Genomic DNA, 27508 nt, shown 5'->3' with positions numbered 1-27508 from the left:
GCCACCGACCTGCAAGAGTGCAACGATTGCGAAAACGTCGTGTCAACGATATGTCGCAACATCCGCAGCCGTCGACCCCGTCAACGTCAGCATAAATTTATTATAAATACCAATTTCTATTGTAAAACGTTGTCTGATAACATTCTCTCATCACGAGGTTATTATGTCCATTTTTAGTTTGATTTTAACGGTCTAATAACATTCTCTCGTCACGAGGTTATTACGTCCAATTTCATTTTGATTTTTATTTTAATTTAAAGTTAATAAATATATTTTTTTAAAAAGTTATTTTTGAAAAGTGAAATATAAAAATTGGCGCAGTCAGTAGGATCCGTTCACGTTGCTAGAACACGAGTATTCTAACTAGTGACGGCGGATTCCAATCCCTTAGACGGAAAGAAGAACCATCGCAGCCCAGTCGTGCCGGAACAAGGAACCTTCCATCACCGTTTCGAGAGGCAAGAATTCGGAGTAGGATCTGTTCACGTTGCTGGAACACGAGTATTCTAACTAGTGGCGGCAGATTCCGACCCCTAAATCTAGGGAACAACGAAGACAGCCCATCGTACCGGAACAAGGATAAACCCATCAACCGTCTCGAAAGGCAGCAATGAAAATAGTACTGTAAGTGTTAAGAATCGTTACGAATAATTTTATTTTTAATTTGCAACATTGTTGAATTTATTACGTTCGATTACCCAAGGTTGAAAATTACCTATTTATTGAATTTCCCAACGTAGAATCGTTGCGCGATAATCATTTTGATTTAATTTTAGTCTGCAAGTTTAACTTAGCAATATTTAAAACAAAAAATTGTGTTTGAACTCTTATAAATTTATTTGCTTTTTCTTAAAACCTAAAATAATGGCAACTCAATCAGACGAACCTAGTACAACGCTGGAAGTTGAACCATATAAACTTTCGGAAATTTTCTGTATCGTACCTGAATTTGAGGGCGACCAAATCTTTTTAGGAAATTTTATAAACGCGTGTGATTGTGCTTATAATATGGCAACAACGCAACAAAAAATTCTTTTAGTGATTCACATTAAAAATAAGCTCCGCGGTAAAGCAGCTCAATTAATTAATTCTAGGAATCCTGATTCATATCTAGAAATAAAGAAACTATTAACTCTACACTTTGGTGATTCTAGAGATTTACCTTCCCTAATTCATGACCTTCAACGTCTTAAACAATTGCCCAATGAATCAGCATTAACATTTTTCAATCGTCTTCAAGTCCTAAATGCGAAAATGCATTCATGTGTTCAAAAATCCACCACATTAGGATCCAAAGAGCAAAAGGATGCTCAGATATCTTTAATTGAGACTATGACCCTTAATACACTTCTTACAGGTTTAGAACCTAGATTAGGTCAACTCATTCGTGCTACTTTTAGAAGCCCAAGCAAGGATTCGTCGAGAACTCCAACTCTCATATTTTGAAAATCAAAAATCTGTCAAATTAAATTCTCCTAAATCGCATTCTGCGAATATTCGAACCCCTCTTCAGCAACCTAAATGCACTTTGTGTAATAAAATTGGCCATACTTCAAATCAATGTAGAAGTACGCATCAGCATGTCAATCCAAATTTTTCGCAATATCCACAACGACCTTCTAATTGGTTCCAACAAAACAACATTAGCAACAATTCGAATCAAATACCGATAAAATCTTCAGACTCTTATCCTAAGCCACATTTTATGAATCCAAACCCGCAGCGAACTCATCATGTAAACTCAAACCCGATCTACATCGACGGTTATTCCGGAAATTCCCAGGAATTTTCACATGAAAATTACACTCTTCAAGAAGATAATGAACTTCAAAATCATTATTCTAACCATCCAGAAAACTGCGAACCAGAGCAGGATTTTCAAGAAAGCCCTTACGATATCCCACCAGACGAAATGTCTCCAGACCCAATTTTCGAAATCAATTCCCAAATTCAAACCCTGAATTTAGACAACATGAATCCCAATCTAAACTTTCCAGAACAGAACTTCTGTTAAACCCTCTTCTTACGGTAAATTCTAAAAATTTATACTATATTTTTGACGCTACGCAAAAATTCAAAATATTAATAGATACAGGCGCAGGTATTTCTATCTTTAAATATAAAACCGCTGAAAATTACATAACACGAGTTAAGGAAAATATTACCATCCAAGGTATAACAAATCAAACACTTTTTATTAAAGAATCCACACTTATTCCATTCACCGATAACGACAAACATAAAGTCTATCTTTACGATCTTGACATCGAATTTGACGGAATTCTCGGTTTAGATTTTCTTGATCGCTACCAATGTATAATCGATTTAAAGTCCAAAAAACTTATAACGAATTTTAAAACAATGCCTTTGCATAAAGTAGGACACGAATCTGTTCTTCCCAAAATTTGTAAAAAACCTGAACAAAATATTCAAAATCGAATTTCAATCGAACCTAGGACCGAAAGAATTTTTAAATTAAAATGTAGTTTAACAAACACAGACGCTATTCTCCACTCTCAAGAATGTGAAAAAGTTAGGTTACCTAATGCTTTAGTTAAAGTAAATAACAAAGGTGAATTTTTTACTACTGTTATTAACGCTAATGCTATCCCAAAAACTATAGATTTTTTAAATTTATCTATCGAACCTTTTAATACAAATCCTAACGAAAAAGAAATAAATAATATTTTCAATTTAAATCCTCAACCTGTTGATAGGCGCGGTATAATTCAATCCCAGTTACGCACCGATCATTTAAACGAAGAAGAAAAAGAATTAATAACACAATTATGTCTTGATTTTTCTGATATATTCTATTTAGAAGGAGATCATTTAAGTTTTACTAATGAAATTAAACATACTATTGAAACGAACAACGCCAGACCGATTTTTACCAAATCATATAGGTACCCACATGTCCACAAACAAGAAGTAAAGTCACAAATCAACAAAATGCTCGAACAAGGAATCATTCGACCTTCCACTTCTCCATGGTCTTCCCCTGTTTGGGTTGTCCCAAAAAAATTAGACGCTTCTATGAAACAAAAATGGCGCGTAGTCATCGACTATCGCAAACTAAATGAAGTCTCTGTCGACGATAGATACCCTCTTCCCAATATTTCCGATCTCTTAGACCAGTTAGGCAGATGTCAATATTTCACTACTTTGGACCTAGCCTCTGGGTTTCACCAAATTGAAATTGATCCCAAGGACGTTGCTAAAACTGCATTTTCAGTTGAAAATGGTCATTTTGAATTTCTCCGTTTACCCTTCGGACTAAAAAATTCTCCATCCACTTTCCAACGTGTCATGGACAACATTCTCTTAGGTCTTCAAAACGAACGATGTCTCGTTTACATGGACGATATTATCGTTTATTCCGCTACCATACACGAACATATACAAAGGTTAACTGATGTCTTCAAACGCCTTCGTGGTGCAAACCTCAAACTCCAACCTGACAAGTGTGAATTTCTTCGAAAGGAAGTAGCTTATTTAGGGCATCTCGTGACCCCAGATGGAGTCAAACCCAACCCTGAGAAAATAGACGCTATTCAAAAAATTTCAGAACCAAAATCACCAAAAGACATTAAATCCTTCCTTGGTTTAGCCGGTTACTACCGACGTTTTATCCCCAATTTCGCTAAGATCTCAAAACCTTTAACTAGACTTCTCCAAAAAGACACACCCTTCGTATTCAATTCAGAATGCAAAAATTCATTTGATGAGCTTAAAAACGCTCTAATACGTGACCCAATACTCATTTATCCAAATTTCGAGGAAACTTTTGTCCTAACCCCCGATGCCAGTGCATTTGCCATTGGTGCAGTTCTTTCACAAGGTCCAATTGGAAAAGACCTTCCCATAGCATATGCCTCTAGAACTCTATGTAGTGCAGAGACGAAATATTCAACTATAGAACGGGAACTTCTCGCCATAGTATGGGCAGTTAAACACTTCCGCCCTTATCTGTTCGGAAGAAAATTTACTCTCGTTACTGATCATCGTCCTTTAACTTGGCTATTTTCGATAAATGATCCTGGTAGTCGTTTAGCTCGATGGCGTCTTAAGCTTGAAGAATACGACTATACCATTGTGTATAAGCCCGGTAAAATAAATAAAAACGCAGACGCTTTATCCCGTGTTAAAATTAACCATATTCAAGATTGTGTCGATCTCCAAAAGAAAATTTTTATCCTTGCATCTAATAACGATGACATTCACAACCGACCATCCACAAGTAAAGAAGAAATCGTTCACGATGACAATTCTAATAATTCAGATATCGAAGACGACACAGCGGAAGTTACAGAAGAATACAACAACTTCGCATACCTTCACAAAACCACATCCCTTATAGATTATTCCAAAATAGAAACCTCTAATTCGCAACTTCTCGACAAAAACCACAAAGATATTGTCACTTTCTTTTGGCAATCAAAACTTGATGATTTGCATAACAAAATAATGGACGATATTTTTGAAGAAGATATAAATTTTACGTTTAACAAAATTAACATTTTTTCTAGCAAAACCGTCAAAGGCAGGAAATATTATATAATCCCTCTTCCATATGACAATGAAACTGTAGTTCAACATTTATTCTATATTTTATTCACAGCTAAAAATGACTTTGATCTTTCAAAACTGTATTGTATTGAAAATAATTTACAACTTCCAATATTAGAAGTATTCTCCTTTATATTTTCCGCAAAGGATATAAAACTAAGAATCTGCCAAGATATAGTTCGAACTCCCGATCAAGATGAAATCCCTATCATTTTAGACCAATACCATTCAGGAAAAAATAATTTACATCGCGGAATCAACGAAACAGTTAAGCGCATAAAGCAAAAATACAATTGGCCAACCTTGACCAAAGATGTCGAAAACTATATTAGAAAGTGCGAAATATGTCAAAAAGTCAAGATCTATCGTAAAAACCTCAACACACCATTAGTTATCACAGAAACTCCTAAAACTCCTTTTGAGCGCATTAACATGGATATTTTCGAATTCCCAGTTCGTAATTACGCCCTTACCATAAGAGACGAACTCACAAAATTCACCCATGCATATCCAATAAAAGACAAAAAAGCTTCTACAATCGTTACTACCCTTCTTCTCTACTTCCAACATTTTGGAACTCCTCTTAGAATACATTGTGACCATGGCCGGGAATTTGATAACTCCCTCGTCAAAGATCTTTGTCTTTTGTACGATATAAAGTTAACTTTCTCCAGCGTTAGCCACCCACAATCTAATGGATCACTAGAAAGATTCCATGCCACGCTCACAGAAATGATCCGAGCTCATAAAGCCGAAAATCCAAAAGAACACCCCTTTCATGCTCTTCCATACGCAATAATCTGCTACAACAACACAAAGAATAAAACGCATGGTTTTTCCCCTTATGAACTAATATTTGGGCACACTTCTAGTAGGCCTCCAGAAATTCTGTATAATGAAGAACAACTCATCACCAAATACATCCGAGACCTAAATAATCGCATGCAGCATTATTACAGAGTCGCGCGTACCCGCACTGATCAACAAAAACAAAAATCCAAAGTAAGATTTGATCAAGCAATCTCTAGAAATATGACTAAATATAATGTAGGAGATAAAGTTTATGTTAAGGAAACTCAAATTAGCGATAAAGCTCAGAATAAATTTAACGGTCCGTATGAAATTCTTGAAGTATTTGAAACTTCAGCCACTGTCAAAAATTTAGCTACCGAACAAGTTTCAAAATTTAATTTTGACAAGTTTAAACCTTATTACGATTAAATTAAATTTCTTTCAAGATCTTGGGACTGATCTCTACGGTCGCACCCCAAATCCTCATTACTCCAGTAAATAATACAGTAGGCATCTTATACCATGAAGAAAGTAGTCTAAAAGTATCCAACAACAAATGGAAGCTGCTAGTTTATAAAAAAAAAACTAAAACCTCTGCGAGAAACCATACGACATAATAACAAAATACTTTCCTCTCTCACAAAAAAATGTTAGACGATTCTTTTCCTCGTACGACAGCCTTAAAAACAAGTATCCAAACTCATTTTAGTCTTCTAACTATAATTGCTGACTCAGTCGAAGAGAAATTTTCAGAAATCACTATCAACACTGAAAATTTTAATTTTAGAACTAAACGCGGTTTAATTAACGGTGTAAGAACTATTTTTAAATTAATTACCGGAAACCTAGACTCTACAGACGGCGAATACTTTAATGAATGTATAAATAAAGTAACAAAATCTTTTAATTCTACAATTTAAACTCTCCGAATCGACGAAGAAACTTTTAATCAAGATCTAACTCAAATTTAAAAATCTCTCTATGATATTTCGGACACCGTAGCATTTTACGAATGTCAAATTAAAACACTTAATCTTTGCGAAAGCTTTACGGAAGGTTATGTATACCTAGAGTCTTACCTCAGCGATATATTAAACGCAATCACGTTCACACGAATCAAAGTTTTACATTGCTCTATTATTTACCCACGAGATTTAGTCATTTCTCTTCAGGAAATTTCAAAATCCTGGACAAAAAAAAAATAATTTATCACTACCACCCTATACTTCGAGCATTGCAAGGTACGTAGATATTATGGAGCTAGAAGCATTTCAAACTGAAAATAAAATTGTTTTTGTATCAAGAATTCCCTTAATAGAACCTAAAATATACACATTGCATCGTGTTTTACCTATTCCAATTTTGGACAATCGAACACGTTTATTTCATATAATTGCAACAATAATAAAATATATTGCGCGTGATGACGATTCTTTACTCTATGTAATACCTGAAGATCTAAAAAGCTGCAAACAAATTCGAGTGCATTTATTGGAAGCTCCAGAGTACGAGCTAAACACTGTGTCGAAGAATATAAGAACGTGACCTACAAGAGCCACGCCGTTAAGATTCCATATGATTGCTGTTCTCAAATTCCAGTTTCAACCCCCAGAGTTGAAACCCCTGAAACTAATACTTTGCTGTTTCATTTGCAAATGCCGGAGAAAGAAACCGACAATACTCAGCATCGCCGATGGTAACGATCCCCAACAACCTCCGAAGCCAAGTCGAAGACCCCTGCTCCCGATGCAACTCAAATCACTAACTCCGAAAAGACGGACTAGCATCCACCCAGAAGTAACTACCCGAGAAGCTACGCTTTAATTAGTCTACGAAAAGCTGCAGCTAGGCTCCACCTTTTCACTAAATGGGGGAGCTGTTATATCCGGAAATCCTATTGTCCATATGGGTTAAATGCCACCGACCTGCAAGAGTGCAACGATTGCGAAAACGTCGTGTCAACGATATGTCGCAACATCCGCAGCCGTCGACCACGCCAACGTCAGCATAAATTTATTATAAATACCAATTTCTATTGTAAAACGTTGTCTGATAACATTCTCTCATCACGAGGTTATTATGTCCATTTTTAGTTTGATTTTAACGGTCTAATAACATTCTCTCGTCACGAGGTTATTACGTCCAATTTCATTTTGATTTTTATTTTAATTTAAAGTTAATAAATATATTTTTTAAAAAGTTATTTTTGAAAAGTGAAATATAATATATATATATATATATATATATATATATATATATATATATATATATATATATATATATATATATATATATATATATATATATATATATATATATATATATATATATATATATATATATATATATATATATATATTATTTATATTTATATTTTAGAAAAATTGCAGAAGATCGAAGTAGGTCGGTAATTTTCAACTACAAACGGATCACCTTTTTTGAGAATAGGATAAACTTTGACATATTTCCAAGGCTCTGGATAAACACCCGTTTCAAGTACCAGCTTAAAAACGGAGCTCACAGCGGGAACAGTCTCTCACGATTAAACTTTTTGTTGCTTGAAATTGCGGAAAGCTTTCTCCTTCTTAAATATAGTTGCGATCATTTCTTTGGTGAACCATGATGGAAATCGCCTTCGTCTCGGTGTTTTAGTGGGCGTCCAAATGGCAAAAATATTATTTAGCATGTCGTAAAAAAGTGTTAGAGCCCTGTAGACATCCGAGCACTTCATAACCATATTACAGTCTGCATGCTGCATCAGTTCATAACGAGGGATTGGCAAAAACGATATCTAAGATGGGGTTATTTAGGTTAGTTACAGGGTTATGCTGTTTAAGATTCAATATGGCGCTGAGGTTGAGTTGAGGTTGAGGATCTATGTCGGACATTGATAGGAGCTGAAACGGTGAAAGAAGGAATATTGAAGTCACCCAATAACAAGACAGTGGGAGGAATGTATGACATAAAATACAAAGTAATCTCAAGAGATCTTACAGCCTATAAAGTCTATGTTTGAAGCACTGTTGCTGATGCCGGAGGTATCCAGAAGTGCGGACTCAAAACTTTTCTGTCTGAGCGGTAGACCAAATAAGAATCAGGAGAGTTCACAGTCCCGAAAATGTGGTTGAAGTCAGGATTAAGTAACAGCAACGATATCATACCCTGAGGAAGTTATGCCACTGTAAAAGAGATGGGTCCTAGTTCTGAGACCCCGAACGTTCTGGTAGATTCGGGTCAATTCTTTGGCTGAGGTGGCGGCGTAGCTGAGCTTTTTGTAGCGAGAGTGGGAACACCATGGATGTATTTTAGAATCAGATTGTTTTCATCATTCGAGTGACTATGTTGTAGTTCTTTAATATCCCGAATATGCTTGCGTTGCGCCGGAGAAAAATCCGCCTCGACGTAAATTTGGTGATTCTCAGCGAGCGTTCTCCTACTCTTCAGCACAAGTAACACGTCGCTGGGTTTAGACAGCGTCACTTTAGCTGGTGTGTAGTCATTGCAGGTTGGTTTACCGACGGAAACAACGCAAATCACTGCAGGAGAGCAGTGAAGAGATTTGAAAGGTTTCAGGAATGCTCTCGTCCCGGCGAAGATCAAAAATCATTAAATTGTTAATGCGTGCTTGTCTCTGCAGCACTTCTTGAAGAATGCCGTTTTCGTCGTTTTGTTCGGCGGCTGTAGTGCTATCACTGCGATTGTTATTAGCAATTTGATTCCTTAACTCTGCAATCTCTGATCTAAGATCAGCAATAATTTTGATTTGGTCTTCGTATCTCACCAGCAGGTTGGAATACTGAGCTTCGATGCCTATGAATTTTTCCATTAGGTTGTTCAAAGTTACTTGGTTATGGGTTATTGCTGAGTTGGAGACATCACCACCAGAGATATCTTGGAGCGACGCAGCACCCGGTCCAATTGAGCACCGGAGGTTGCTATTCGAGGTTTGCTTCCAGCCTGACTGAGACTGCGCGATATCTAAGCAGGGATTGCATGCTCAAGGAGTTCCTTTGGTTTTATTCCATATAGTTGCTTGCTTGTTAAACTCATGGTTAGTGAGACCCCAACAACCCTTGTGGAACCACGACAGGCAGGCACGACATGATATTAAAGGTTGACTGTCCTTTATTGATTTCTCACAATATGAACATCTTAGCTGCTTGTCGAATTTAGGCGCCATCCGTCCAGGCCGTCCGTGGCCAAACTCACTCTTAGAAAAAAATATGTAAACACGGCTAAGCACGCGGAACTAGAACACTACCAATACTATTTGTGAGCACTGTTTTTTGATCGATTATTTGTTTCACGTCTGCCGAAGAACAAGTAAAGATGGGTGGTATATTTTTACAGCATTTAAGTGTTGGAACTACGGTAACTGGTGTAATTATGAGGACATAAATTAATATTAATAATAATAATAATAATAACAAGCATTTATTGTCTAACAGATTTTACATCCATTTGCAAGACAATCTGACAAGCATTTGATATATCATTTAAGTACAATATAGCAAAATGTATAAACAAATTAAAGAGCTCACACTTGTACTTGTACCTTAGTGCCTATGCGTGATACAATATCAATTGCCTAAACAAAAAAATTTTATTTTGAGAATGTTTGATAACTGATTATAGGAGAGGTTGAAAATGTCAATATCACTACAATGGTCATTAAAAAGATACATAGCATTGTATAAGGGGGTTTTTATAAGGAAATTTGTAGATGGGGTAGGCAGGTGGAAAATCGGTGAACTGCGGCCAGATCTTTGAGGAACATGGAGAGGTCATTGCATTAAGAGCTCCGAGCAGTCAATTCTGGACAGAACAATTTTGCAGAGGAAGAAAACCGCTAGATAGTTTCTTCGCCATTTTAACGAACTTTCTCTGTATACCCTCCAATTGGTCTATATATTTAGCGTGAATGGGGAACCAGATTGTCGCACAGTACTCAAGCTTGGATCTGACATAGCTAAAAAGCAATGCTTTGAGAGCCTGAATGTTCCGAAGCTCTTTAGCGTTACGAAATATAAAGCCCATCGATCTTGTTGCATCTTTGCAAATAGTTTCAATATGAGATGCTGTTAGAGAAAAGTCTTGCTGACTCTCTATCGATCTAGTGAATGCGCTAATTATGCCGCGCGAGCCAATTGTCCGCCCGTAACCATGACAACCGCCTTTGTTCGCGCCCCGCCGGAAAATTCGCTAGAGTCGGGATCTACATCGCGTAGAAAAATACCGCCGCGAAGTACAACAACGCAAGTTGCACTTAGTACTTTTTGATTCTCTTCCCGTTTGTCCATTTTTGTTAATAGTATTCTGTGAATCGTGATTTCCATTCATTAAAGTTCTTAATCAGAACTTCAGGTTTGATTTCACTGCTGATTAAACTCCGCCGACAGGTTATGGGCCCAGGGTATCACCGCCCAGACTATTAACGATTCGCGGCGCGACAAAAAGAAATTAAAGTCGAGTGCTTCTAGAACTTATACAATATTTTGCTAAATCTGTGATTGAAGTTTGGTGGCCGGAATCTTTACAAATGAGTTTCACGAATGTTTCGCGGATCGAAACCTTAAGTAAAGACAACTACGACACATGGAAAATCCAGATGCAAGCCTTATTAGTCAAAAATGATGCATGGGGATACGCTAACGGAGAAATCGAGAAGCCGGAGTTGAAATCCGACAACGAAGAATCTAAAAAGGAAGTCGAAAGCTGGGATAAAAACAACAGCAAAGCCAAATCAGATATTATATTATCCATAATCCCGTCAGAGCTTAAAAATATCAAGAACTGCAAAACTTCAAGCGAAGTATGGCTCAATCCAAAGGTCCCGTAAGAAAGGCAACTTTATTGAAGCAGTTAACATTGCAACGCATGGGCGAAGATGGAAACGTTCTGGAACATTTGAACAAATTTTTCGACGCTGTTGACAAGCTGGAAGAAATGGACATTCCCATCAATCCCGATTTGCTTGCTATCATGCTGCCATACAGTTTACCGTCAAGTTTCGAAAATTTTCGTTGTGCTATTGAGTCGCGAGACAAGTTACCGACTTCAGAAACGGTACGTGTAAAAATCATTGAAGAGTCCGACGCTCGAAACAACGATCAACGGAACGCGAGTGGTTAGGACGCAATGTTCGTGAATAAAAAATACAAGCAAAACAAGTGGCGTTCAAAAAATGGCGGAAAGACTGATGGTGCCAAGGTTAATTCAGGCAACACCCAGAATTCGACCGAAAAATTCAAATATCAGTGCCATCGATGCAGGAAGGTGGGCCACAAAGCTGCAGATTGTCAAAACAAAGGTAAACAATTACAATCTAGTGCGAATTGCCACACAGAAAATTCTGAAACCTCAAATTTTATGGCAGAAGAAGCTTTTAAAATCGCAACGTCAGAAAGTGCGAATTACTGTACGCGAAAAACTAAACTTAGCTAATAATATGCCGACGGAAATAACTGCTAAAGGAACCGCCAAGATCAAAACCGATATTCATGGTGAATGTAGGTTGATAAATCTACATAACGCATTGTATGTGCCAGATTTACGCACGAACTTATTATCTGTAGCCAAAATTATCAAAAACAATTTTCAAGTCTTATTCAAAAAGGAATGTGCTTTAATTCTTGATGAAAGGGACAATATTCATTTAATTGCCGATCGTGTAGGCGATTTATATTTTGCTCCCGAAGAAAATGGTGATTTAGCGAACTCTGCAGTGTCTCAAAAATTTTCTACAAACTCTATGACGTGGCATCGTAGATTAGGTCACCTAAATTTTAGAGATATGCATGAATGTAAACGCAAAAGCACAATGAATGGTTTAACTTTCAATTTAAATGAAAAATTCGATGAAATTTGCGACACTTGTTACAAATCAAAAATGACTAGAGCTCCTTTTCCTAAGAAATCCGAACGCGAATTGTTCATACGGACGTTTGTGGTCCGATGAGGGTAGAATCTCTTGGAAAATCAAAATACTACGTCGAATTTATTGATGATTTTTCTAAATATTCCACGGTATACTTTATCAAATCAGAAAGCGAAGTTTTAGATAAAACCAAAGAATTTATCGTTCTGAGTATGTATCCAAAGAATTCGAAGATCTTTTGAAGTCGCCCGGAATTTTACGTCGATTAACAAGTCCATATTGCCCCGAACAGGACGGAATTGCCGAAAGGAAAAACCGGACTCCTATGGAAACTGCGAGATGTTTGTTGACGCAAGCAGGGTTGCCTCCAACCTTTTGGGCCGAAGCTGTTCATACAGCAAATTACTTACGTAATAGATGTCCGACAAAATCTTTAAATGGAAAAACGCCTTACGAAATTTGGTTTGGTAAAGTTCCAGATATTTCTCACTTACGAGAATTTGAATGTAAACTATTTTGTTTTAATCGGGATCCGAAAAAAGGCAAATTGGACCCAAGATCCAAAGAAGGAATTTTTATCGGATATTCTGAACAAACCAAAGGATTCAGAGTTTGGTTACCCGATGAGAGAAAACTGATAGTAACCAAAGACATCAAATTTATTGAGAAATCTGACTCCAATATACAGGGTGTGACGAAAGAAAACTGCGAATATGACTTTTTTCCACAAGAAATGTCAAATTCAGACATCGAACATGGAGATCAAGAAATCCAAACCTTTGACATTCAATTGAGTCCACAAAGTGACAACAGCTTAAATTTCGATTTAAATTAAAACGTGGATGATTTTCAAGATGAAACGACTTGGAACATAAACCGGCGAGAGCACGTGTCGTCCGCGAATTATGCGAACAGGTTCCAGAGGAAGGCCCCGAAAAATCTACAATCTTCAATATGCAAATATGGTTCAAGATGTCGAAAATGCATTTTTATCGGAAATACCCATGAAACAGGCATTAAATGGTACCGATTCAAGCGAATGGATTAGAGCTATAGCAGAATTGTCCTTCGAAACAAATTCCAGCTAATGGTTTATTGGAAAGAAGAAAGGCACGACTGGTAGCACAAGGATTTAGCCAACGTCCTGGCATTCATTTTAATAAAACTTTCGCTCCACTAGCTCGCCTAAGTACAGTACGATTAGTTGTAGCATTATCTGCTCATTATAGTATAGAAATTCAGCAACTTGATGTTCAATGCGCTTATCTCAATGGTGAATTGAACGAGACCATCTATATGGAAATTCCGAAACATTTTCCGAGAATTCTAGAGATTATTATCGAGACTAGTACAGGTGACATTAGACAAAAACCTCACGATATGTTGTCCGAACTTCATAATGGTGATAAGGTTTGTCTTCTACGCAAATCTTTATACGGTTTACGACAAGCTGGTAGAGCTTGTTATAATAAACTTGATAAGATATTACGAAAATGTGGAGCTACTCCAACCAAAGCAGATCCGTGTTTGTACCGCTTGAATGGAGGGGAAGATCTTACTTTAGTTGTAGTGTATGTTGACGATATACTCATCGCATCGAAAAACACTCACGCTCTTTCGAAATTAAAGCGAAAACTCGCTCAAGAAGTCGAACTTCGAGAACTAGGAAATGTCGACAAGTGCTTGGGAATAGAATTCGTTCATCAGGATCGGAAAATATCTTTACATCAGAAATTCTTAATCGTTTTGGCATGGCCAATGCGAACATAGTAGCTACTCCCATGGATCCAAATGTGAAGTTATCTATACCTACTGAAGAACCAAATAACGAAGAGTGAGCGTTGCCCTATCGTGAACTGATTGGTGCTTTAACTTATTTGGCATTGTCGACACGTCCAGACATTAGTTTTGCCGTTAGGTATCTTGCACAGTTTGACAACTGCTTTAGAAATATACATTGCACAGCTGCAAAGCGGATACTTCGTTATCTCAAAGGATCAATGGACTTAGGAATCACTTTTAAATCCGAAAACAAATGTATTAGAGGTTACGTTGATGCCAATTGGGGTAATTGTCCCGATGAACGAAAATCTTATATTGGATACTCTTTCATTTTATCTGGTGGTCCAATTTCTTGGGAATCGAAGAAGCAACGAACTGTAGCTTTATCTTTTAGCGAAGGTGAATACATGGAACTCACCGAGGCCGCGAAAGAAGCTATCTACCGGAAAGATTTTATCCTGGAGCTAGATTTTACAGACTTAGCTAAGATAAAATTATTCAACGACAACATCAGTGCTTTAAAGCTGGCGGAGAATCCAACTTTCCACGCCAGAAGCAAACACATCGATATCAGACATCATTTCGTGCGTGAAGCTTTGGAAAAACGTTTATTTTCAATTTCTCATATTAGTACATTAGAAATGTTAGTAGATATCCTTACCAAAGGCTTGACACGCGAAAAAACATAACAACTGTGTTGAACTGTTAGGACTGAAGTGTTAGAGAAAAGTTTTGCTGACTCTCAATCTAGTGAATGCGCTAATTACGCCGCGCGAGCCAACTGTCCGTCCGTAACCATGGCAACCGCCTTTGTTCGCGCCCCGCCGGAAAATTCGCCAGAGTCGGGATCTACATCGCGTAGAAAAATACCGACGCGAAGTACAACAACGCAAGTTGCACTTAGTACTTTTTGATTCTCCTCCCGTTTGTCCATTTTTGTTAATAGTATTCTGTGAATCGTGATTTCTTTTCATTAAAGTTCTTAATCAGAACTTCGGGTTTGATTTTACTGCTGATTAAACTCCGCCGACAGATGCAAATGACAGTTTAGTGTCGTACAAAATGCCAAGGTCTTTGAAATGATATTAAGTTCTTTGTTGTAATTTTAAACCTTCATAATGTATTTTAGAGTTACGAAACTATGAAGTAGATTTGTCATTAAATATTATGTGTGCCTTGACAATCATATCGATTTCCATGATTTCAAACAACACTCAATTTTTTATTTGGATCCCATTTGATTCACAACTGACACTTGGGTACATTACAAATGATTTGAATGTTCAGCTCTGAATATCAAAACAAAACTGCACACACGAACATGCCAAAACAACAAAGAAAACTTTTTGGGCATAAAAATTAGGTTGATATAAATAAATAGTTCTGAACAATATTCTTTTCCACCCAAGAAGCACAAAACATCTACTACAATAATAACCAATTGCTAATTAAAATAGATTTTCTTTTGGTAAGTTGGGATTGCTAATAGTTTATAACAAAGTGTTATCAAGCAACGTAAATGAATGATTTCTACAGTTTGGTAAAGCTTTCAAATATCAATAATGATTTTATTTTACATGTACTTATCTATACTCGTTGACACTGTACAAATCTACCTGACATGGCGGATGATTAATCTGAGTTTTAGTCATTTTTTCTTTTTTTTTATTCCTGAATAATGAACAAATTTCAAAGGTGCCCTTTCCAGTAAAGTAAAAATAACAAAACTTAAATATAACAAAAACTTACGTAAAAGTTTCTCCCTGGCGGTCAAATAATAAAGTTTCCTCACAATTTCTTCACGGCGAACTTGGTATCAACAGCATCCATCTGATGCATAACGATGATAAAGCAGCAGTATTCTTTCAAGCCCTCTATCCATTCAAATTGACAAAGCTCATCAAATTGGTCAAGTTGAACTCTTCACAAAGGTCCTGAATACAAATGTTAGTTGTAAAACTCACTTTGAAAAAACTTTTGCCTTAAAATTACTTTGTACCGCCAAAAGGTAGTGCCAACATGCCAGGGGTTTCTCAGATGATACACCACCCCAAATATGTCAACTTTGCAATTAACAAGAGGCTTCAGAAAAACAGTAACTGAGCTTTCTAGCTATACTGGTACCTCCTCCCAAGATTGGTCCTTGCTGATAAAATTGACAGAAACTTTCGTTTCTATAGTCTCATGTATTGTTCAAGATTACGGCATTTCTATAAGCTTATGCATTCTCAACTCCATCAAATTTATTATGGAAATCCTGATTGCTTTGACACCACCTACATGACACTACTCAGCTAAAAAACAAGTCAACCATGAAGACTACAGAAATTATATGTTATTACCTGTGAGGGCCAACATACATTTTAATGCAAAACATGACCGAAAGTGTGTTTTGGACCGAATCGGTAAAACTGTTATAACCAAACACATAAATTTGATCTTGCTAATATCGCCTACACGGTACAACGCAGTTTACGTACTTATTAGATGGGGAAATATTAACTGCAGTCGCCAAATCTGACGTGTGTAGTTTCCGAATTCTGATATTCTCATTGCGGTCAAATTCTCAACGTTCCGTTTTTGCTTACAGCATACTGTTAGATTACGTTCGAATATTTAAATATTGGCGCGATCTATCGATTTCGGACGCGTCGGGAAATCTTCGGGTCTATTCGCGCGCGTGAGCCGAGACGCCGCAGAGGGTGGCGACGGGCATCAGTTTATGCCCCGCTTTGACACCGAGATCGGAAAAGTCGTCTATAAAACGATCTAGATTTGTTCAAATCTAACATCAGGTGTGGGGTACACGTGTAATCGTTTAACGTAATTTGGGGTGTGCTATAATGGCCGAAGAAGAACTGAATCGATCCCTGGGCGCCATAGCGTCGATCCTTGAGAATTTGCAACAGTGTGTCGGTACAAAGAGCCACCGCCGACATCAACCGCATCGTCAGCCACCCAAACCACTCCCATTTCGTTGGCCTTGCCGAGTTTTGACCCCAACAATATGGATAGTGGTATTTGGTTACAAAAAATTGAAGGGTATAAGAAGGATTTTGCTTGTTCAGATCGGGAAACCGTGAGAAAAATTGGTCCTTTTTTGCAAAAATCCGCACAAAGATGGTTTTCGGCATGGCAACCCACGGAAGAAACGTGGGAAAATTTTAAATTTGATTTTTCTGTATCTTTTCCCAAACAAAAGAATTTGGGTAAACTGTTAAGAGATGCTGTAAATTATCGTAGTTCCGATGTGCGCAGTTATGTTGAATACGCAAGAATTTAATTAGAAAAATTAAAGCGCACGCGGGCAAGTTGGTCTTATTCGGATTTGATCGAAATAATTGCGCATTCAATAGACGATCTTGTGGTGAGAACTGCGGCCTATAATTGTAGTGCCACCTCTGTTAGTGATTTAATTGCATTTCTCTCTAATTACATAAAGGTTCCTCTAGTCGAAAAATCGGCATCCGAATTGAATAAGAAAAATAATGTATTTTCACACAAAAAAACGACACAGGCAAATTGTTATTCTTGTGGTCAATTGGGGCACTTTTCTCGCGATTGTAAATCTAAAACTAAGAATACCAATTTCTCGGATAAGAAAGGGTTTGATGTTTGCCGATATTGTAAAAGACCTGGTCACGGCATTGAAAATGGTTTTCGTCGGCAAAATAAACAAAGTCAAGGAAGCGAAGTTTTAGAATCCGGACGGGACCCAACCGTAAAGAAATTTAAATCACATCACGTTTTGCTCAATTCACATAATTTTATTGAAAACAAGTTAAAAACTTCGCCTATCGTTATTTCGGGTTACACTACAAATTGTTTAATTGATACCAGCTCCACGTGTTCGCTAATAAAAGAAATGTTGGTAGACATATTAAATCTAAAGAAAATTCCGCGTGTTACTCCTTTAAGATGGTTCGACGGTATCATACATAATTCATTTTCTTTTACCGAAGCATTGGTGGAGTTTCCCTAAATAAAAATAACGCTTGATCTTGTTATTGTGCCGCATAGTCATTACAAATATGACGTCATCGTTGGTGAAAATGTTTATGAAAATAATGTAGTTTTAATAAGAAATAAAAACGTTCAAAAAATTATGCCTATGCTGGCGCCTACAAATTCTACTCAAACCATTCATAACTTGGAAATAACAAGTGATTTGGGGCATACAGAAATTGCTAAACTAATCAAACTGCTGGGTAATTATCAGAATTTGTCAACTGCTACTGATTTTACCATTAAACCTGTCAATACCGGGGAATTAACCATCACATTGACAGAAAACAAAACTGTTTATCACCATCCTTATTGTATGTCGGAGTTTGAGCGTCAGAAAGTACGTAACATCGTTACTGATCTAATTAAAAACGAAATCATCCGGGAGAGCAATTCTCCATTTGGGAGCCCGATTATACTCGTTAAGAAAAAAGACGGGACATTTCGATTGTGTGTCGATTATCGTCATTTAAATAAAATAACTTTAAGAGATCGGTATCCGTATCTCGATCGTTTAGGCAAAAATAAATTTTTCAAGTCACTTGATAAGGCTTCAGGCTTTCCCCAATTCCCGATTCTTCTTCTTCTTTAAGTGCCGTCTTCGTTGCGAAGGTTGGCAATCATCAGTGCTATTCGTATTCGTGACACAGCCGACCGAAATAGTTGGTTTGTGGTGCACCCGAACCAGTCACGTAAGTTTCTCATCCATGAGTGACGCCTTTTTCCTACACTTCTCTTTTCTTGAATTTTTCCTTGTAATATCAGTTGGGGTAGTTGGTACTTTTCTCCTCTCATGACGTGTCCAAGGTACTGAAGTTTACGCTTTTTACCGTAATGATAATTTCTTTTTCCTTTTTTATTCTTTTCAGGATTTCCATGTTGGTCACAAATCCCGATTAATCCCGAATCAATTCCAAAAACCGCTTTCGTGACACCGGATGGGCAGTATGAGTATTTAAAAATGCTTTTTGGACTGGCCAATGGTCCTGCGGTCTTTCAGAGAGCAATTAATATGGCTTTAGGTAACCCAAAATATGACACCGCGGTTGTTCACATGGATGACATAGTAATACCCTCTATCGCACTTGAGCATGGATTTTGTAAACTAAAATTAGTTCTTGATGCTTTGTCTAAAGCCGGATTTTCAATTAATCTTCGTAAATGTCGATTTTTTATGCAAAACATCACCTATTTAGGTCGTCAAATATCGGCTGATGGTATCCGACCTGATCTGAATAAAGTTAAAGCAGTCAAGGAAAGTCTGTCGCCCACTAACGTGAAACAAGTGCGCCAATTCATCGGTTTGGCGAGCTACTTCCGTAAATTTATTCCCGATTTTTCTTCCAAAGTAGCTTGTATAACTCACTTGACTCGTAATAATGTTCCTTTTGTTTGGACGACTGAATGTGAAAAAGCGAGGCAGTATGTTGCTGATGTCCTTACTCAAAAGCCCCTATTGTCAATTTTCGATTCAAATTTAGAGACTCAATTGCATACTGATGAGAGCAGTATTTTATTGCAGAAACACAGTGATACTTTTCGTCCAGTGTTTCAGTCAAAAAACCAATCCAGATGAAGCTATGTATCATTCGTTTGAACTAGATACTCTGACCGTTGTGAAAGCTTCTAAAAATTTTCGTGTATATTTGCTTGGATTAAGATGCTCTCTAGTAACTGATTCTAATTCCTTAAAATTATCTGCAAGCAAAAAAGAACTTAAGCCGCGTACCGCCCGCTGGTTGGCTTATATGCAGGATTTCGACTTCGAAATTGTTTATCGTAAGGGCTCTGAAATATCTCATGTTGACTTCCTTAGCAGGAACCCAATTGAAACTGTACCTCATATCGATTCACAGCCCAATTTTCATAAAAATTGGCTTACCGTATCACAAAGTCAAGATGAGGAATGCAAACAAATCATTCAATCTTGGAACGATGTTAAAGACGATGTCAAACGAAAATATAAATTAGAAAAAGGGACCTTATTTCGTATTACAACCAATAAAAATAGCAAATCGTCTCAGTCTTTACTTTTCGTACCATCTAATACCCGTTATAGTCTTTTGAAAATATTTCCCGATGATCAAAGTCACATAGATTGGGAAAAAACTCTTGCCTCAATCAAACTTTACTTTTCCCCATATGATCAGGTATGTTAAAAAGTATGTTGAACATTGTTTGATATGTGCAGTACGAAAAAATCGGACGGGTCCTAAACAAGGTTTCTTTTCTTCTATCCCAAAGCCCGATGAACCATTCCATACAGTTCATGTCGACTGTCTGGGCCCCTTACCAGGTAATCCAAAAAACTATAAATATATTCTTGTTATAATTGGCGCTTAAGATGGATATAGTGGCTCTTACTGAAACTAAAAAGAAAGAAAAAGGCAGTGAACAACTAGAGGAATACATACATTTATACAGTGGTGTAGATAAGGCCAGTCGAGCCAAAGCAGGTGTGTCGTTACTTATAAAAAAGAGACTAGCCAAAACTATTAAAAATTTGGACGCGTTTAATGAACGTATATTGAAAGTCGAACTCAAACTGAAAGGCTTTGAAACTGTTATAATAGCAGCGTACTCACCCTCGAATGACGACATGGTCGCACATAAAGACGACTATGATGAGAAACTAAACAATTTATTGGATTCCATAAGCAACAGAAAAGATATTATTCTTATAGGAGATTTTAACGCTCACGTAGGATCAAAAACAAAGGACGCAATAGTAGGACCTTATGGAGGAATTGACGTTAATGACAATGGAGACAGGCTTATAGAACTATGTCAACAACACTCACTATGAATTCAAAATGGATTCTTTAAACACAAGGACATCCATAAGCATACTTGGGTTCAGCCTACTCTCCAGAGAAAATCAATTATTGATTTTATTGTAACTAGACAAACCACCAAGATTATATGATGTTCGAGTGTATAGAGGTGCAGAGTGCGGCACAGGTCTTTACCTCGTAAAGACAAAAGCTTTCTTTCCATTGATAATCCATTCAGAAAGATAGCCAACAACAAATTGTCGAGAAGAAACACATGAAATAACATATAAATTGGATGGTCTAAAAGAGGAATCGACAGCATTCCTATATACACTTAGGTTAAATTTAAAACTCAGTAATGTAACATATTCATCTGGTTTAAAAACCTATAATAGCATATTGAGATGTATACGAGAAGCCGCTCACATAAGATCACCGAATGGTGGAACGAAGACGTTGAACAATTGATACTAGAAAAGAAACAAGCATATAACACCTGACTGACTACAAATAGAACCGAAGATAGAAGATACTATACTCGCTGCTCCTATAAGGTTAAAAAAGCTGTACGAAAAGCGAAAAATGATTTATGGGACAACAAATGCATGCAAATCGATCAGCAAATAGGATACAGTAGATCCAGTGAAGCAGTGGAGAACTTTAAAATCACTGAGAACAGACAGAGAAGAAAGAGTCCCTATCAGCTTTATACAACCAAGTGAGTGGGTATGCCATTATAAGCAACTGTTCACCGAAAATCGCCCAGAATTTATAAGAGATAGTCAAGACGAGAGTATAAGTTTAGATAGATCACTTACGGAAGAAGATTTAATAACAGAAGAAGAAGTAAGAAAGGTTCTTGGAGAAATGAAAAATGGACAAGCTCCTGGGCCAAAAGGAATTCCCATCGAACTTTTAAAGAATGGACCAAACTTACTCTTCCAACTAACATTTGTTTTCAACAATTACCCCCAGAATGGAATACTGCCTACATATCGAATTTACATAAAAAAGGTGACAGGAAATTATGCTCAAACTATAGAGGACTTAGTGTAACAAACTCCCTTTCAAGACTATATGGAAAATTCATTAAAACACGAATAGAACAACAATTTTTTTTTGTGTGTTCATGTCTGTAACACTTCAAATGAGTCATGCATTCCGAGAGTGGAATGTTGTCAGTTTGGCCGTGTTAGATTACGTTTGAATATTTACATATTGGCGCGATTTATCGATTTCGGATGCGTCGGGAGATCTTCGGGTCTATTCGCGCGCACGAGCCGAGACGCCGCAGAGGGTGGAGACGGGCATCAGTTTATGTCCCGCTTTGGCATGCACCGCTCGACATTGGCACCGAGATCGGAAAAGTCGTCTGTAAAACGATCTAGATTTGTTCAAATCTAACAATACTAACACTAGTGTAATTATTTTATTTTCCATTGGAGAGAATTAAATGTTCCACGGTATCCCTGTTGGCGGCCCCTTGCTTAATCCTTTTCTGTGCATCACAGATTCAGGGCAGACTGCTAAACTGTTTGTATTCTGTGTTTTCAGATCACCTAGTATTACCGCCGTATCTCCTTGTTTCCATGACTATGGTCGATTGGTACCAAGTTTAGAATAACCTTCCCCATTAAAATTCTGTGGCTGTATGTTACGATCATATAGCTATGAGGTAACATAGTGGCCCTGCTACGGTAAAAAGTGATGCGCCGCAGGTGGCTATGATATTTTCGTAGAGAAGGTCTGGATTTTATGCGCATGCGTCACCGCCAACTAACTGAGTTGCCACATTGCCGTAATTTTTCTGAAAAAATTAACTAATTTTCATAAGAACGCACAAAATCAGTCTCTGAAATTTGAATAGAATTGCCAACGCCGAGCTAAGAATTGCTATTGCCAGAGAATACTAACACTCTGTGACATTGTTATTTACATTTTTGGTGGTTATGATTCTCTCCGTCTCTTTTTCGTGTTTTTGTGAAAACCTTGTTGTTTGGGGTCAAAACTGTAAGGAAAAGAATATATACGGGTAAGTGTTGGATTATGCAGAAGTTAATTTGAAAGATTAAAAAGTGGTTTCTATAGGACTCGCACTCACAAACTTGTATAATTGGTGCTTTCAATACTTACTCCTTCACGAGATTACAAGTGTGGAAAATTTGAGGACCTCAGACAAATCCGAGTGATTTAACAAATTGCAAGATACACTTAAATAGCTACATAGGAAAGATGTTTGTGTAATATGTTTTAATGTACAAGAATTACGGGGAATGTAAGAAAAAAATTAGGCTGCAAGTTTTACTAGAAAAATTACAAGAAATACTTCTTGATAATTACAAATCTTTCCAAACCTCAATGTGGGAAAGTTTTCGTTCGTCATCATCACGCTTAGTAAAAACAAAATTTCCTTTCGGTTGGTCAAAAATTACAGAAATTATTACCGCCGAAAGTGGGGAATTATCAGAATCAGTTCAGCTGCAACAGGAAGAAGTTAAATGATAAATCTGCAAGATATTTTTGTTTCTGTTTTTTAGTTTTGATAATCACTTATCCAGCTAGTGTCATTCAATTTACATTTTATTTTTTAGTTTACCAAAAGATGAAATTGTAAGGAAACAATGGATAATATTGCTTGTCAAAAATGGAACTGCCAGGGAGGCTGATAGCTTTAGAAGATCATCCATATGTGAGGGGGTCACATCATTCCTTTAAGCTATAGAAGAGGTGGTAAAGTCTTGATAAAGTAGGCAGTGTCTTTTAGGTAGATATACTTGTTTTCTGGTCATTCTATTTGCCAATGATACTTGACAGCCCATATTTAATGTGCCAAATGGTACCTTTTTTTTTCTAACCAGACTGATAAGATTTATCAAATAATTTCACATTCCTTAAAAATATTATTTTGTTGGTAATATTACCAACTTTTTTTGGCCTAAACTATTGTTATTTTTTCTGCATAATTTGTGATTGAAATTTTTCCATATTTTCAATTTTCCAATTTTCCACAAGAGAAATTTTTGTTGATAGGGGTTCGTTTTTGAGCTTTATTTCCAATAAGTCAAAAGAATAATTTCTTTCCTAGGTAGAATTAGAGCAGACACCAGCAGATCTTTAATCTTCAGTGGTATTCAAAATAACATAACAAAGTTAAAGTGTAACATATTGTCCACAAGTGCTTCTATTTAAATTTTCTTTCGAATTTACAGTTCATGAAATTTTTGCTGTAGTTATTCTACTAATAATGAACAATATTTTATTAGGTTTTTTTTTAATTGGTTTCATCTTCTTTTTTGCAATTTTTAAAGGTGATGATTCTCTCAAATCAAGTAATATAAAAGTTCCTTGAAAAATAAAAAATACATATAATTAAGCTATTAAAAAATGCTGCATATATTTTTATGTAATTTCTTATTTTGTTTATAAGCAAGAATATATTTTATTCTCTTCAATAAAGGCCTCATCAAATAATTCATGTATTTATTTATACTAACCAAAACGAGTTAATAAAACACTATATAAAATGCTATTATAATTGAAGGTAAATCGTAGTTGTGGCATTAACCAAACCACTAAACAAAACCAGTATCGACTGTGCACCTGGAAAAAAATATTTCTTAGTAAGACATCTTCCTTTTAGAATGTTTAATGTCAGCTTACACTCTCAAAAAATCCCGAGCATTTCTGGAAAAGTAATTTTTGTAATTATTTAAATGTTAAGTAAAATTTATTTACATTTAAATCCAAATTGCAATAAAATGTAGCTAAATTATTGTGTGAATTGATACTAGTGTCTAACGCCCGGTTAACTTTTTTTAAAATTAGACCATTAATTACACTTTTTAGGGTTTGGTGATGTTAATTCTGTTACATTTAGGGCTAATTGTTTATTGACTTGTTTTATACTAGTTTTTAATTTTCTTGGTTACAGTTTTTTAACGAATTTGTCCATTGGTACTTTTCATAATTATATATTTGGGAGGTGAAATTTTCTGCAATTACTAGACTTGCGATGAAAGAATGAGCGTTCTGTCTACATGAAGTACCTGTGTAATATCTAGTACCTCATTTATATTTTATATTTATACTTTTAGAGTCACATTTCATGAATTCGACTTTATTTACATTTTCCATGGAGGTTAAACCAATAGATTTATAAAAACCAGCTCTTTGCACCGATTTGCGGGCACAAATTCGAGCAAAAATTAGCTGGTATCGTGTCTATACCGCTTAAAGGACCAAAACGTTAAAATACTTGCAGAATGACGCCGATCCGTGTGCTATAAATCTGCATAATATTAACTCTGGACTAGCTGCTAATTTTTTTAACAACATGCAGCATCCAAAAATTGACGACCTGTTATCGGCCATGTTGGATGTTGGAAGCCACAAGGCCTTATGGGTCGAACGTCGGAAAATGCAATTAGAGCTGCCATTGGGTAACACGAAATTTCAAATCTCGCGCATGCACATATTGAACAGACGTCAAAATTTTGTTACATAGTTGCTTCACGAGTTTCTTTACTATTATAACAATTGCTATGATACTTAGCCTCAGCAGCAACTACATCATATTTATACTCAATGCGTGCAATGACAGATTTTGCTATATCATCGTCAGGCCGAGCTTGAGCTATCTTTAGAATAGAGTTTTTAAATTCAAGAGTAGCAACTTTATTAATTTTGCGTCGAGCGTCTTGCGCTTTTTTTTCAGCTTCTTCATTGGTTTCATTGCCGCAAAATAAACAAAAATTTTTAAAACAAAAATTAGATTCACTTACCCGCGCTCTAGTACGAGGTGGACTTATTCCAGATATACCGGCTTGTTCCATTTCGTTCTGTCTTTTGATTGCAGCAGCAATAGAACTCTTTCGAGTATATGGTTTACGACACTGAGTATGGATAGTCACAGATTTATTTTCTGTCAGAAAATCAAGGTATCCATAATTTCTCTCAACATTTGCATCAATTACAGTCTTCATTCCACGATCAACAACAATAATTTCACTTTTAGCTAAAGGTTTACTACAAACAAAGTAAAACTGCGACATTTTTCAAGAATTATTGAACAGTACAAAATTTTATAAGAGATATTAACAACGAGAACGTGTATTCGCTGCAAAAAAACATTGAATACTGAAAGTATATAGAAACAGTCGACCGGCTGACTTCCCATAGATCGTTGACAAAAAAAAACAGGTATAGGACCGTCGTCATTTGAATAACAGAGATACACGCAGGTGCTGCTCAAGGATATACGGGAGAATGAACTTAGGGACTGAGTTTCTCTTAAGTGTATATTCATTTGGTATGGGTTTGAAATCGTAAAATTTGTATGTATAAATTCTATGAATAAATATTTTCATTTAAATTACATCTTTAATGACGTATGTAGGCGGCGTATTAGTGTAGACGTGCAGCTTATACGTGTATATTAGTATTTACGATGTTTAAATTGGAGATATCTCTAAAATGGTTACTCGGACAAAAAAAAGTAAGGAATTCTTTTTTATAGATAATTTTCTGATCTACAACATTTATTTCACCAGTTTTTGCGATAATAGTTACCGTTTACGAAAAAAATGCAAAAAATCGTTTTTTTTACCTTTGACTTTGAATAACTTTTTTAGCAGGCATGGATGGGATCAATGGGGACTTTTGACACATTATTTATAATGATGAACTTAAGCCCTGTACCAATTTTTAGCTCTATGCGAATTATTGCAAACCTAGCCCGATGTTTTGGTCTATTTCTACCGGACTAACTAGCATAGGCAGGGCTTCTTTCTATATGTCTAGTAGCTATGGTTACGATGATTGATATGCGATTGCAGCAGGGTCATGATTGCAATTGCCGCCATTTTGGACAAGAAAATGTTGCACGCATATCTTGACGAAAGCGCATGGGTGTAAACATTTGATGTACGTGAATTTTGTTCCCGAAGTCGTCCATGTGCCAATTCAACGCACATTTGTGATGTTACGTTATTGTAACGACTGTGGATTGGTAAGTCCTGTGTGTTATGTCGGTTAAATGTCTTGGAAATTCGTTTTTATTTTGTGTTATTGTTTGCCGTGACCCTTATCCGGTAAGTTTATTTTTGTCATTTGAACAGTGTCTTAAAAGATTTTTTTTGATGTTTTATAAACTGCCATCAACATTTTGCTTTTATTTTTTTGTATTCATGCGTTAACAAGTGGATCTATTCGTTTGCATCTTTTCCATATATTTCCAAAATGACCCAGAATTACATAGAAGTCAATATCTACGATATTAAAAGAGTATTCTCAAAAATAGTTTTCTGTAATTTTCTATGTACAGGTATTGCCCAAATATTTGCACTTAAAGGCAAACGTTATTTAGACTCGTTGTTGCTTACTATATTACAATAATATATACAGGGTAGCTGACTGCTGTGGCATTAGTTTATATCTGCATAGAAAATAGAACAATTTGGACTCAACTTTCGTTTAGCTTATATAATTTATATAAATTAGCATAGTACTTTTATATTTTAGAAGAATATATGAATCTAGAAATACAACCAGCTACATTAAGACTGATATTTTCCCTGAATTCTTAAAGTTTTAATGGACATAGATAAAAATTTTCCTTCGTAAATAGGTTATTTCCATTTTAAGAAGAAATTTTAAATGAATGAGTTGTCGAAATTAGTTATATTAAAATTGTTTTTTACTGCAAAATTAG

The 27508-nt window shown here is 36.3% G+C and overlaps 1 long non-coding RNA gene across 1 annotated transcript in view; it reads right to left on the bottom strand.

Moving 5' to 3' along the window:
• Positions 1-27015, bottom strand: part of LOC132707906 (uncharacterized) — an 89028-nt gene extending 62013 nt beyond the window's left edge. The window contains exons 1-3 of the long non-coding RNA XR_009619787.1: positions 25581-27015; positions 16013-16314; positions 15770-15954 (exon numbers count right to left, since the gene is read on the bottom strand). This is a non-coding gene — a long non-coding RNA (uncharacterized LOC132707906). The remainder of the gene's footprint in view (positions 1-15769; positions 15955-16012; positions 16315-25580) is intronic.
• Between the last annotated feature and the right edge of the window lie 493 nt (positions 27016-27508).

This window comes from Cylas formicarius, unplaced genomic scaffold (genome assembly GCF_029955315.1).
Source record: "Cylas formicarius isolate icCylForm1 unplaced genomic scaffold, icCylForm1.1 PGA_scaffold_9__14_contigs__length_23061073, whole genome shotgun sequence".
In the NCBI taxonomy this organism is placed as follows: Eukaryota; Metazoa; Arthropoda; class Insecta; order Coleoptera; family Brentidae; genus Cylas; species Cylas formicarius.
This window is presented reverse-complemented; position numbering and strand designations above follow the sequence as displayed.